General features: G+C 41.4%; 1 long non-coding RNA gene across 1 annotated transcript in view; it reads left to right on the top strand.

Annotated features, from left to right (window-relative positions):
- Positions 1-12,590, top strand: part of LOC126991364 (uncharacterized) — a 65,133-nt gene that overhangs the window by 33,099 nt on the left and 19,444 nt on the right. The window contains exon 2 of the long non-coding RNA XR_007745443.1: positions 8,551-8,595. This is a non-coding gene — a long non-coding RNA (uncharacterized LOC126991364). The remainder of the gene's footprint in view (positions 1-8,550; positions 8,596-12,590) is intronic.

The following is a 12,590-nucleotide window of genomic DNA, read 5'->3' as shown; positions in this document are numbered from 1 at the left end:
TCAAGAGCAGCAGTTATGTCGTCGATCCCAGCACTAGGATAGCAATAGTTCCGTCTTCGACGAGGAACTCTGCCGCAGAACTCAACGACCTGCTGGCGAATCATGGAGTCACCCACCAGGAAGGTGCTCTCCTGCTCGTCCTCCTCCTCCAGAATGGCAAACCTGTTGAAGCAATGAACAGGATAAATCGCATGTCTGGCTGGCTTGGCTCCTCCATTCACGACGGTGAAGCCATCATGGTCGGTGCCACTAGCATCCTCCCGTTGCGTGGTGTTGTCCGCTGGTGTCGACGGTACCGCTGAGGGCAAGGGGGTGGTTGGAGAAGGGTTTGGCACCACAGCAACGTTAGCCTGGATGAATTCCTGCAAGGAGGCAACAGTGCGAGAAAGCTCTATTATTTTATTCTGACCTGCTTCCATCTTCTCTTCTTGCTCCTGCAGTCTTGTCTCGAGATGCTGCCTGGTGAGAGAAAGCTCTATTATTTTATTCTGGCCTTCTTCCATCTTCTCTTCCTGCTCCTGCAGTCTTGTCTCGAGATGCTGCCTGGACAGACTCAGTCGACAGACAGCAGAACGCCCTGTAAAAAAGTGAGCTGAGAAGCTACCGTTACAAGTACTGCACTTCTTAGGCGCCATCTTAGCTGAAATGAAAGAGATAAAAACACAGAGTGAAGGGGATTAGGAAAGGGGGTGAGGTGTGTTAGAGGTAGTTTAGTAATGGAGGAAAAGTGAGAGAGAGGAGGAGTAGGAAGGGATGTGAGGTGAGTAAAGAGGGGGAAAGAGAGGTGAGATCAAGGAGGGTTAGGAAATAGGTGAGGTGGGAGAGAGGAGGATTAGGAAGGGATGTGAGGTGAGTAAAGAGGGGGAAAGGGAGGCGGTGAGTGAGGTGTGTGAGATCAAGGAGGGTTAGGAAATAGGTGAGATGAGTGAGAGGGAGTTTGGGAAAGGAGGTAAGTGGGAGAGAGGAGGAGTAGGAAGGGATGTGAGGTGAGTGAGGTGTGTGAGAACAAGAAAGGTTAAGAAAGAGGCGAGGTAAGGTGGGTGAAAGGATGGGTAAATAGGATGTGAGGTAAGGTGAGTGAGGGGGGAAGGGCTTAGGAATATGTGGAGGTGAGGGAGGAGTAGGAAGGGCTAATCCTCTAGGGGATGAGGAGGAGCAAAAGGGATGTGAGGTGAGCGAGGGTGGGGGGGGGCTTAGGTGAGGTGAGGGAAAGGGGTGTAGGAAGTGTTAATCCTCTAGGGGATTTAAAGAGGGTGTAATGAGGAGGAGCAGATTGAATCCTCAGGGAATTCAAAGGGTGGGTTGTCGACACACCCAAATCACGCGTGAGACACTCGGGAACACAAAGTCACACTCGGGACACACGAAACACTCAGAAACCCAAGCACAAGCACGACTAAACACCCTCAAGTCACTCGCAAAAACACCGGAAGTACAACAGCACACTCAAAACACTCTGAAACTCACGCAGAGCACTATAAACATCCAAATCACACGTAAAAGCACTGGAAGCACAACACACTCGAAACGCAGAACACTCGAAAACAGCCAAATCACACGCAAAAACACCGGAAACAAAACAGCACACTCAAAACGCTCTGAAACCCACGCAGTACACTTATAAGCAGCCAAATCACACGCAAAAACACCGGAAACACAACACACTTGAATCACTCTGAAACCCACGCAGAACACTCGGAAACAGCCAGATCACACGCAAAAACACCGGAAACACAACACACTTGAATCACTCTGAAACCCACGCAGAACACCCGGAAACAGCCAGATCACACGCAAAAACACCGGAAACACAACACACTTGAATCACTCTGAAACACACTTGAATCACTCTGAAACCCACGCAGAACACCCGGAAACAGCCAGATCACACGCAAACACACCGGAAACACAACACACTTGAATCACTCTGAAACCCACGCAGAACACCCGGAAACAGCCAGATCACACGCAAAAACACCGGAAACACAACACACTTGAATCACTCTGAAACCCACGCAGAACTCCCGGAGACAGCCAGATCACACGCAAAAACACCGGAAACACAAATCACAGAGGCAACCACAGGCAGAAACCACAAGCGAACACACACCAAACACGTGTCGGGAAATCACAGGCAACACACAAGGTCCACAAGCGAGAACACACAAACGCCCAAGAGCACGACGAAAACACAGGGCAAGCGATGTTGTGGGGCGCAGCGGGGTGAGGTCACGACCTTCTCTCAGCAGAGGTCGGGTGTGAGAGAGAGAGAGAGAGAGAGAGAGAGAGAGAGAGAGAGAGAGAGAGAGAGAGAGAGAGAGAGAGAGAGAGAGAGAGAGAGAGAGAGAGAGAGAGAGAGAGAGAGAGAGAGAGAGCACTCACTTTGTATAATGAAAACTCGTTAATATCACGTGCCAATATTTACCCATTTTTTTTATATACTCGGAAAAAGGTAATTTAATATGAGGGTCACGGGTATACCTCGACCCCTCCTCCTCCACCTCCTCCTCCTCCTCCTCCTCCTCCTCCTCCTCTTCCTTTTTCTTGAACAGGGGTCGTGATGTCTTGCTGGGAGCGATTTGGAGGATCTTTTTTTTTTTTTCATACGGTAAAGGAAACAGCTCAAGGGTAACTAAAATAAAGTGTAAAAAAAAAATCCCACTAATCGCTGCTCCTGTAAAAGATATAAGTGAAGAGTGGCCGAGAGAGGGAGGTCAATTTCGGGTGGAGAGATGTCTTGATATACTCCCTTAGTTATCCATGTTAAAATTATGTTGCTGGTGTGTGTGTGTGTGTGTGTGTGTGTGTGTGTGTGTGTTGGGAGGGATCATCAGGGCAGCTTTTGGGGGCATGTCAGGGCAGTGCGTGGGTGAAAATTGTGTGTTAAAATACGTAAAACAAACATGATATCAGTAGGTCGCGTCGGTGTGAGAGAGAGAGAGAGAGAGAGAGAGAGAGAGAGAGAGAGAGAGAGAGAGAGAGAGAGAGAGAGAGAGAGAGAGAGAGAGAGAGAGAGAGAGAGAGAGAGAGAGAGAGAGAGAGAGTACAAAGAGTGGTGGTGGTGTGTGTGTGTGTGTGTGTGTGGGTGTGTGTGTGTGTGTGGTTGTGTTTGATAGGAAGAACGAAATAAAAAAAATATGAATTAATTAAACAAAAAAAACAACAGAAAAGAAAGGAAACAGAAGGAAAAAAAATAAATAAATAAAAGATGAAATAATAGAACAGAAGGAAGGATAGATTACAGGCAGAAGGAAGGAAAGAAAGAAGGAAGGAAAAAAGAAAAAGAAAGAAAAAAAGAAAAAGAAGGAAATAAAGAAAGAGAAAGAAGGAAGGAAAGAGAAAGAAAGAAAAGGAAAAAGGAAAAAAAGAAAGAAAGAAGGAAGGAAGAAACAGAAAAGAAAAGAAAGAAGGAAGGAAAGAAACAGAAAGAAAAAGAAAGAAGGAAGGAAGAAACAGAAAGAAAAGAAAGAAGGAAGAAAGAAACAGAAAGAAAAAAGAAAGAAGGAATAAAGAAGAAACAGAAAGAAAGAAGGAAGGAAGAAGGAAGGAAGAAAGAAAGAAAAGAAAGAAGGAAGGAAGAAGGAAAGAAAAAAGAAAGAAGTAATGAAGAAACAGAAATAAAAAAGAAAGAAGGAAGGAATGAAAGAAAGAGAAAGAGAAAAAGAAAGAAGGAAAGGAAGAGAAAGAGAAAAGAAAGAAGGAAAGAGAAAGACAGAGTTATATGCTAGAGGGCTCAACTCCAATCTCTCGCCACGGTGAGAGGTGAAGCCACTGCTCTGCCTGTAACTCTGTGCTCGGCCGCCATTGGGTGACGGATTGGCGACCTTCCATGATTCCCGTGTTTACACTTAATCACTATTAGCTAGCCACCATTATTATATTTTGGAAAACTAAGTCGATCATCGTGTAGATGAAACATTGCTGCATTTAATGATCACAAATTTATTGCACTTAGGTAAACACCTACAATAAAATAATGAGAAAAATATATGATAGTGTATAAACATTTTTGTTCACCTTTTTTGCTTCAACTCCTTGTCATTCATGTACTTTTTATTGCATTAAATTTTTGTTTACAGTTTAAAATTCAGCACGTTTTTCCGATTCAGATGGTATATGACATGTACCAATGTAACAATAATCAGGGGGTAGAAAATGGACGAGAAAATAACAAGTCGATCTGACAGAGGGTCGCCGAGGCGCTGCTAACTTGACAATAGCAGTAGCAGACATAACTATGTGATGTTAAATTTCTCTCTGTCACCCTAAGATGGCCGCCAGTTGTTTCAAAATCCAGGCTCTGGGAACCCTCTATGTATATAACTCTGTGGAAAGAGAAAAAGAAATAAGAAAAGAAAGAGAAAGATAAAAATAAAGAAGGAAGGAAGGAAAGAAAGAAGGGAAGGCAGGAAGAAACGCAGGAAAGAGGGGAGGCGTTGGCTGAGTGGTTAGCGTGCCGGTGCCACTTCTAGGAGGGTGTGGCATAGCGTCCCGCCCCGTGCCTCAAGCTGGGATATTTCAGTCACCGCCGAGTGGCCTGAGACTACCCACTTGTCAACCCGGACTCTAGATTCTCGCTCGCAAGAGAGTATCAAAGATGAGCTCCGATAGTAGCCATAGATGGTAGGGTAGGTGGTGGCTGAGTGGATAGCGTGCCGGGCCAGCATTCACCACGCCATGGACAACGTCAGTTCGAATCCCCACGCTACCACCTGGGATTTTTCAGTCACCGCCGAGTGGCCTAAGACTACCCACATGCTGTCCTGAAGACCACCCATCAACCCGGACTCTATAGGAAACCGTCCAATTGAATCAAGAAGGAGTTCCGGGGGGCAGCATGAGGCAAGAGAAGATGGCGCCACTATAAACACTTAACTGCGCCATGACGGGCCTGGGCCGACCACCAGCTAGGCTCCTGAAGAAAGCCTACCGGTGCTATAGGCTGAGATGTTAAAAAAATAAGAGCCTAACAAGATGGCGCCACTATAAACATTTGCCCGCGCCATAATGGGTCTGGGCTGACCACCAAGGACCCACCAAAGAAAGTCTTCCCCGGACATAGACGGAAACGTGGGATAAGATTGCGAATGAGAAATAAGGTAAAAAAAGGAAAATAAAAAATAAAATGCGAGGAAAGAGAACACACACACACACACACACACACACACACACACACACACACACACACACACACACACACATACTTTAACTTTCCCTTTCTCTCTTCCTTTTTCCTCTTGTCATCAAGCTAAATTTATGACGCGCACACACACACACACACACACACACACACACACACACACACACACAAACTTATTTATTTCCTTCTGCCTCCTGTCTCTCTCTCTCTCTCTCTCTCTCTCTCTCTCTCTCTCTCATTAATGGTTAGAGAGAGAGAGAGAGAGAGAGAGAGAGAGAGAGAGAGAGAGAGAGAGAGAGAGAGAGAGAGAGAGAGAGAGAGAGAGAGAGAGAGAGAGAGAGAGAGAGAGAGAGAGAGAGAGAGAATTTGCACTTTAATACACTGCCTTCTTTTTTGTCATTTTATTCGCTTTATTTTTTTGTTGTTGTTTTTCGTCTTTTTTTCTCGTTGTTATTTTCGCTATTTTTTTCGCTTTTTTTATCTTTTTTTGTGTGTTCTCAATCTTTGTTTTCTTCCCTTCGTTTATTCATCCCATTTTCTCCTCCTCCTCCTCCTCCTCCTCCTCCTTCTCCTTTTTTATTCCTAATTACTGTCTTGTTTATTAGTTTTTAGTTTTCTTCCTCTTCTTCCTTTCTTTCTCCTTTTTTTCCTATTTTTTTGCTCTTCCTCCTCCTCCTCCTCCTCCTCCTCCTCCTCCTCCTCCTCTTCCTCCTCCTCCTCCTCCTCTTCTTTCTTCTCTTCTTTTCTTCTTCTCCTCCTTTTATCTTCTTCCTTTTTTTTTCTTCTTCCTCCTCCTCCTCCTCTTTCTTCTCTTCTTTCTACTCCTCCCCTTTTATTTTCTTCTTCTTTCTCTTCTTTTCTTCCTCCTCCTCCTCTTCTTCCTTTTTCCTTCCTTTCCTTTCTCGTTTATTATCTTCTTCCTTCTCTTCTTACTTTCTTCTTCTTCATGACATGTATCCCGTATTTGCAAAGCAGCATACACGACGAGTCAACATATACCTGCTATGCATAATATAAATTGCGTCAACGCGAAATAAAAAAAAGCGAAATAAAGAAAGGGGAGAAAGGGGCAAGGGGGAAAGAAATAGAGAAAGCAGATGATTGTGTAGAGGAGGAAGAATGTCGAGAAATTATCAGCAAATACAACTCTGTTATCATCAGTCAGAGAGCTGCCAGATACTCCTTTGTCATCACAGACAATGTATGTGTGTACGTGTGTGTGTGTGTGTGTGTGTGTGTGAGAGAGAGAGAGAGAGAGAGAGAGAGAGAGAGAGAGAGAGAGAGAGAGAGAGAGAGAGAGAGAGAGAGAGAGAGAGAGAGAGAGAGAGAGACACACACACACACACACATCTTACATCGTCTAGTTTTATTTTTTATTTTTTTATTTCTCTGCCATTTTTTCTTCTTTCTCTGATTTTTCTGCTATTTCTGTTTTATTTATATTTTCTGTTTCACTTATTTCTCTTCTTTTTGTCGCCCTCATCGTTTTTTTCATTTATTTCGTAACTTTTTATTTTTCTTCATATGTTTTTTTTTCCTGCTAATTTCTATTTCAGGTTGTTTTTCTTTCTTCCTTTATCCTTTTCGTCGTCTTTCTTTTTTTCTTTCTTTCTCTCTTTCTTTATTTCTTTATTTTTCTTTCTTTTTTATATAATTTTTCTTTCTTTCTTTATTTTTTTTCTTCATTTTTCTTTTTTTCTTTTCTTTTTTCTTTCATTTGTCTTGCTTTTGTTCTGTTTTTTTTTTCTTTTTCTTTCTTTTTCTTTATTTTCTATTTCATTTTTTTATTTCATTTTTTTCCTTTTTTCTCTGCTAATCTATTTCATTTTTTTTCTTTATCCTTTATGTTGTCTTTCTTTCTTTCTTTCTTTCTTTCTTTTTTTCTTTCTTTCTTTCTTTCTTTCTTTTTACTTTTTTCTTTTTTTTTTCTTTTTTCTTTCTGTTTTTTCTTTATTTATATTTTTATTTATATTTTTATTTATTTTTCATTTTTTTCTTTATTATCTTAATTCTCTGCTAATCTATTTCAGTTTGCTTTTCTTTCTTTCTCTGTCCTTTACATCGTCTTTCTCTCTTTCTTTCTTTCTTTCTTTCTTTCTTAATTTCCACTTTTCTCCACTTTCTTAATTTCCACCTTCTTACTTTTTTTCTTTCTTTATTTATTTATTTATTTCTTAAGTTCCACTCTTTCCACTTACTTAATTTCCACTTTCTCTCTTTGTTTCTTACTTTCTTTCTTTCTTAATTTCCACCTTTTTCAACTTTCTTAATTTCCAATTTCTTTCTTTCTTTCTTTCCTTCTTTCTTTCTTTCTTTTTTCTTTCTTTCTTCATTTATTTATATTTTTCCAGTTTTTCCAGTTTTTTTAATGTCCACTTTCTTTCTTTTTTTCTTTCTTTCTTTTCCACTTTTTCTCTCGTCTTTTCGCGGGCGTTTTGTCATGGCGCTTCGGTGAGTCAAACAAATAATCAAGGAACTAATAATTTTGACCTCGCAGGGTCACGTATATTTTTCAAAACGTTTATTAAGATTCATGAATAGTATTAGAATTAGTTATGATGTGCTTGTGTGTTTGTGTGTGTGTGTGTGTGTGTGTGTGTGTGTGTGTGTGTGTGTGTGTGTGTGTGTGTGTGTGTGTGAGAGTGTGTGTTACCTTGATGATTCCCTTTTTTTCTTCTCAAATGTCTTATTCTATTTTATTTATTTGTTTCTTCTTTTATCATTTATGACTAATTGATTTTTTTCTCTTCTTTTTTTCCGTCTTGTCATTTTTTCGGTTCTCTTTTTTTCTTCTCATTCTCCTGTTTTTTTCTTCTATTTCTCGTGGTTATTTCATTTTATTTGTTTGTTTATTTATTCTTTCTTCGTGTTTTTCTTCTTTGGTTTTTCTTTTTCTTTTGTTATTTATGGTTATTTTTATACTTGGATTTTTTTCGTTTTTTTTCTCCTGTTTTCCATCTTCCTTTTTTCTGTTTATTTTCCGCTATTTGTGGTTATTTTATTTTAATCTTTCTTTCGTTTTCTTCTCCTGTTTTTCATCTTCTTGTTTTCTGTTTTTTTTTTGCTATTTGTGGTTATTCTGTTGTTTTGGGCTTTCTTTTTTTCTCCTGTTTTTTATCTTCCTGATTTCTGTTATTTCTTTTGCTTTTGTTCTGTTTTATCTATCTCAGTCTCTCGTCTTCAGATCCTTCATAATTAAAAAAAAACATTCCTGTCTATTTACTGTACAATGATCTATTTTTCACGTCGCGGTTAGTAACTCATTCTCTCTTTTCTTACTTACTTTTACAACTATTTACATTACTCCACTCTTAACTACTACTACTACTACTACTACTACTACTACTACTACTACCGCTTTTGATACTTGCCGTCACTAATGTTCCCTCTCTTTTTCTCTTTCCCCTCAGGAGGACAAAGAAAGGATAAGGCAGCGCGGAAGAGTCCCTGATAACGTAAGTGTGGAAAATCTCGGTTCTCCTTCTCTGTATATTGCTTTTGGGGGGCATGTTAGTGACAGGGCTAAGGTCGATATCGTCTGACGCCTCCACCTCTCACGTGAACTATTGCCAAAGGTCGAAAAGGAGGACAGGCGGGTTCTCATGTGTGTTTCTTTAGGTTCACGGTGCAGCAGAAGGGTCAGACTACCACCAGGGTCATACAACTACCCCCGGAAATGCTCCAAACTCCTACGAAAGCCTTGTCAAATGTGTGTTTATTTAGGTTCACAGTTCGGAAGAAGGGTCAGACTGCCACCAGGGTCATAAAGCTACCCCAGGAAATGCTCCAACCTCCTACGAAAGCCTTGTCAAATGTGTGTTTCTTTAGGTTCACGGTACGGAAGGAGGGTCAGACTACCACGAGGGTCATAAAACTACCCAAGGAAATGCTCCAACCTCCTACGAAAGCCTTGTCAAATGTGTGTTTCTTTAGGTTCACGGTACGGAAGGAGGGTCAGCCTATCACGAGGGTCATAAAACTACCCCTGGAAATGCGCCAAACTCTTACGAAAGAATTGTCAAATGTGTTTCTTGAGGTTCACGGTTCAGAAGAAGGGTCAGACTACCACCAGGGTCATAAAACTACACCTGCTTGGGCGACGCAATGTTAAAGAGTGCAGGTTTATGTTCTAACACGTTCTTTTATACATATTCTGACCAAAGGAAAGAAAATGTCGCGTCCTAAACTATATCTCGACACGTTCTTGACACACACACACACACAAACACACACACACACACACACACACACACACACACACACACACACACACACACACACACACACACACACACACACACACACACACACACACACACACACACACACACACACACACACACACACACACACACAGACACACACTCAGATTTCACGCTTGTCAATTATTCCCTCCTTCTCTCCTTCCTTTTCTTCCCTTCCTCTTCCTCTTTATCTTCTTCATCCAACTCCCTTTCGCCGTCCTTCAAATCTTCACCTTCCTCCTCCTCCTCCTCCTCCTCCTCCTCCTCCTCCTCCTCCTCTCTCCCCTCGCTATTCCTTCCCTTCCCACCTCTTAATCTCCTCGCAAGGTTTAATGTTTTCCTGGATGAGATGAACGAGTTTTGCTTCATGTGTTTCCAGGGAGTTGATGCAGAGCCAGGTTCCCTTGATAATTACATATATTTTAACTTTTGATTTTTAGCTTGTGAAGGTGATCAGTTATGCTTTGATTTATTTACTCCAGTAGAACATATTGTTTTTATTCATTACAGTTCTTCAATGAAGCAGCTTAACGCCGACAAAAAATAACAGAAAATAAACAGCCAATAACTGGCCCTATAAAGAAAGAGTTTGCAAGAGTAGCAATCCAATAGAGAGATCTCGATACACTCCTCCTGAGAGAGTTCAAGTCGTAGGCAGGAGGAAATACAGACGAAGGCAGGGGCTGTTCATGAGTTTACCAGCGTGAGGGATGAAAGAATAAAGATGCTGGTTAACTCTTGCATGAGGGATTTGGACAGTAGAGGGCTGAAAGAATAAAGATGCTGGTTAACTCTTGCATGAGGGATTTGAACAGTAGAGGGCTGAAAGAATAAAGACGCTGGTTAACTCTTGCATGAGGGATTTGAACAGTAGAGGGCTGAAAGAATAAAGATGCTGGTTAACTCTTGCATGAAGGATTTGGACAGTAGAGGGCTGAAAGAATGAAGATGCTGGTTAACTTTTGCATGAGGGATTTGGACAGTAGTGGGATGAAAGAATGAAGATGCTAGTTAACTTGTGCATGAGGGATTTGGACAGTAGAGGGATGAAAGAATGAAGATGCTGGTTAACTCTTGCATAAGGGATTTGGACAGCAGAGGGATGAAATAATGAAGATGCTGGTTAACTCTTGCATGACAGATTTGGACAGTAGAGGGATGAAAGAATGAAGATGCTGGTTAACTTTCTCACAAGGGATTTGGATAGTATAGAGGAATGAAAGAATGAAGATGCTGGTTAACTCTTGCATGATAAATTTGGACAGTAGAGGGATGAAAGAATGAAGATGCTGCTTAACTTGCATGAGGGATTTGGACAGTAGAGGAGGAAATGAAGATGCTAGTTAGCATCTCATTGCAGGAGGTTTGGACGATGAGGATGAAAGAATGAAGATGCTGGTTAACTCTTGCATGAGGGATTTGGACAGTAAAGGGATGAAAGAATGAAGATGCTGGTTAACTCTTGAATGAGGGATTGGGACAGTAGAGAGATGAAAGAATGAAGATGCTGGTTAACTCTTGCATGAGATGAGGATCTGGACAGTAGAGATGAAAGAATGAAGATGAACTCTTGCGGGGATTTGGACAGTAGAGGGATGAAAGAATGAAAATGTAACCTCATTTGGACAATAGAGAGATGAGAATGAAGATGTAGTGCTCTCTCTGAGGATTTGGACAATATGGGGAATCTTAGAATGAAGATGCTGGTTAACTCTTGCATGAGAACTTTTGACAGTAGAGGGATGAAAGAATGTAGATGCTGCTTAACTCTTGCATGTGGTGAGATTTGGACAGTATAGAGGAATGAAAGAATGAAGATGCTGGTTAACTCTTGCATGAGGGATTTGGACAGTAGAGGGATGAAAGAATGAAGATGCTGGTTAACTCTTGCATGAGGGATTTGGACAGTAGAGGGATGAAAGAATGAAGATGCTGGTTAACTCTTGCATGAGGGATTTGGACAGTAGAGGGATGAAAGAAAGATGCTGGTTAACTCCTGCATGAGGACTGGACAGTAGGTGATGAAAAAAATAATGAAGATGCTGATTAACTCTTGCATGAGGGACTTGGACAGTAGAGGGATGAAAGAATGAAGATGCTGGTTAACTCTTGCATAAGGGATTTAGAGAGTAGAGGGATGAAAGAATGAAGCTGCTGGTTAACTCTTGCATGAGGGATTTGTACAGTAGGAGGATGAAAAAATGAAGATGCTGGTTAACTCCTGCATGAGGGATTTGGACAGTAGGGGGAGGAAAGAATGAAAATGTTGGTAAACTCTTTCAAGAAGGATTTGGACAGTAGGGGGATGAACGAATGAAGATGCTGGTTAACTCTTGCATGAGGGATTTGGACAGTAGAGGGATGAAAGAATGAAGATGCTGCTTAACTTGCATGAGGGATTTGGACAGTAGAAGGATGAAAGAATGAAGAAGCTGGTTAACTCTTGCATGAGGGATTTGGACAGTAGAGGGATAAAAGTATGAAAATGCTGGTTAACTCTTGCATGAGGGATTTGGACAGTAGAGGGATGATAGAATAAAGATGCTGTTTAACTCTTGCATGAGGGATTTGGACAGTAGAGGGCTGATAGAATAAAGATGCTGGTTAACTCATGCATGAGGGATTTGGACAGTAGAGGGATGAAAGAATAAAGATACTGATTAACTCATGCGTGAGGGATTTGGACAGTAGTGGGATGAAAAAATGAAGATACTGGTTAACTCTTGCAGAGGGATTTGGACAGTAGAGGGATGAAAAAATGAAGATACTGGTTTACTCTTGTACAAGGGATTTAGACAATATAGGTGATGAAAGAATATCATAGCGAGGAACTTTGAGTGTATGACACAAGCAGTATAACTTTTTTTTTTGTACAACCTGTTGGCAATATCTCACCTGGAGTACAAAGCGTAGAGGCGAATTTTCGCCGTCAACATTTGTTGAAGAGACGTCACGAATACATGACAAGTTGCTTCCGTGTTGCCTCAAGCCGTTTTGGCGGCCAACTTCTGGTCAACATTTGTTGAGAAAATGTTGCTCCGGGAACAACCTGGAAAGATCCTATGCTGAGAGGCGCCACCGTCACAACTTGTGACATCAAATATAAAAAACAGCTTGATCAGAAGGTGGGACATCACAGACATGCTTCCATATCATTTGCCGTACCTCAACTCATACATTAGACAGGACATTTTGGTTACCACCGT

This window comes from Eriocheir sinensis, unplaced genomic scaffold (assembly GCF_024679095.1).
Source record: "Eriocheir sinensis breed Jianghai 21 unplaced genomic scaffold, ASM2467909v1 Scaffold265, whole genome shotgun sequence".
In the NCBI taxonomy this organism is placed as follows: Eukaryota; Metazoa; Arthropoda; class Malacostraca; order Decapoda; family Varunidae; genus Eriocheir; species Eriocheir sinensis.
The sequence above is the reverse complement of the archived record's forward strand: the minus strand, read 5'-3'. Positions and strand labels throughout refer to the sequence as shown.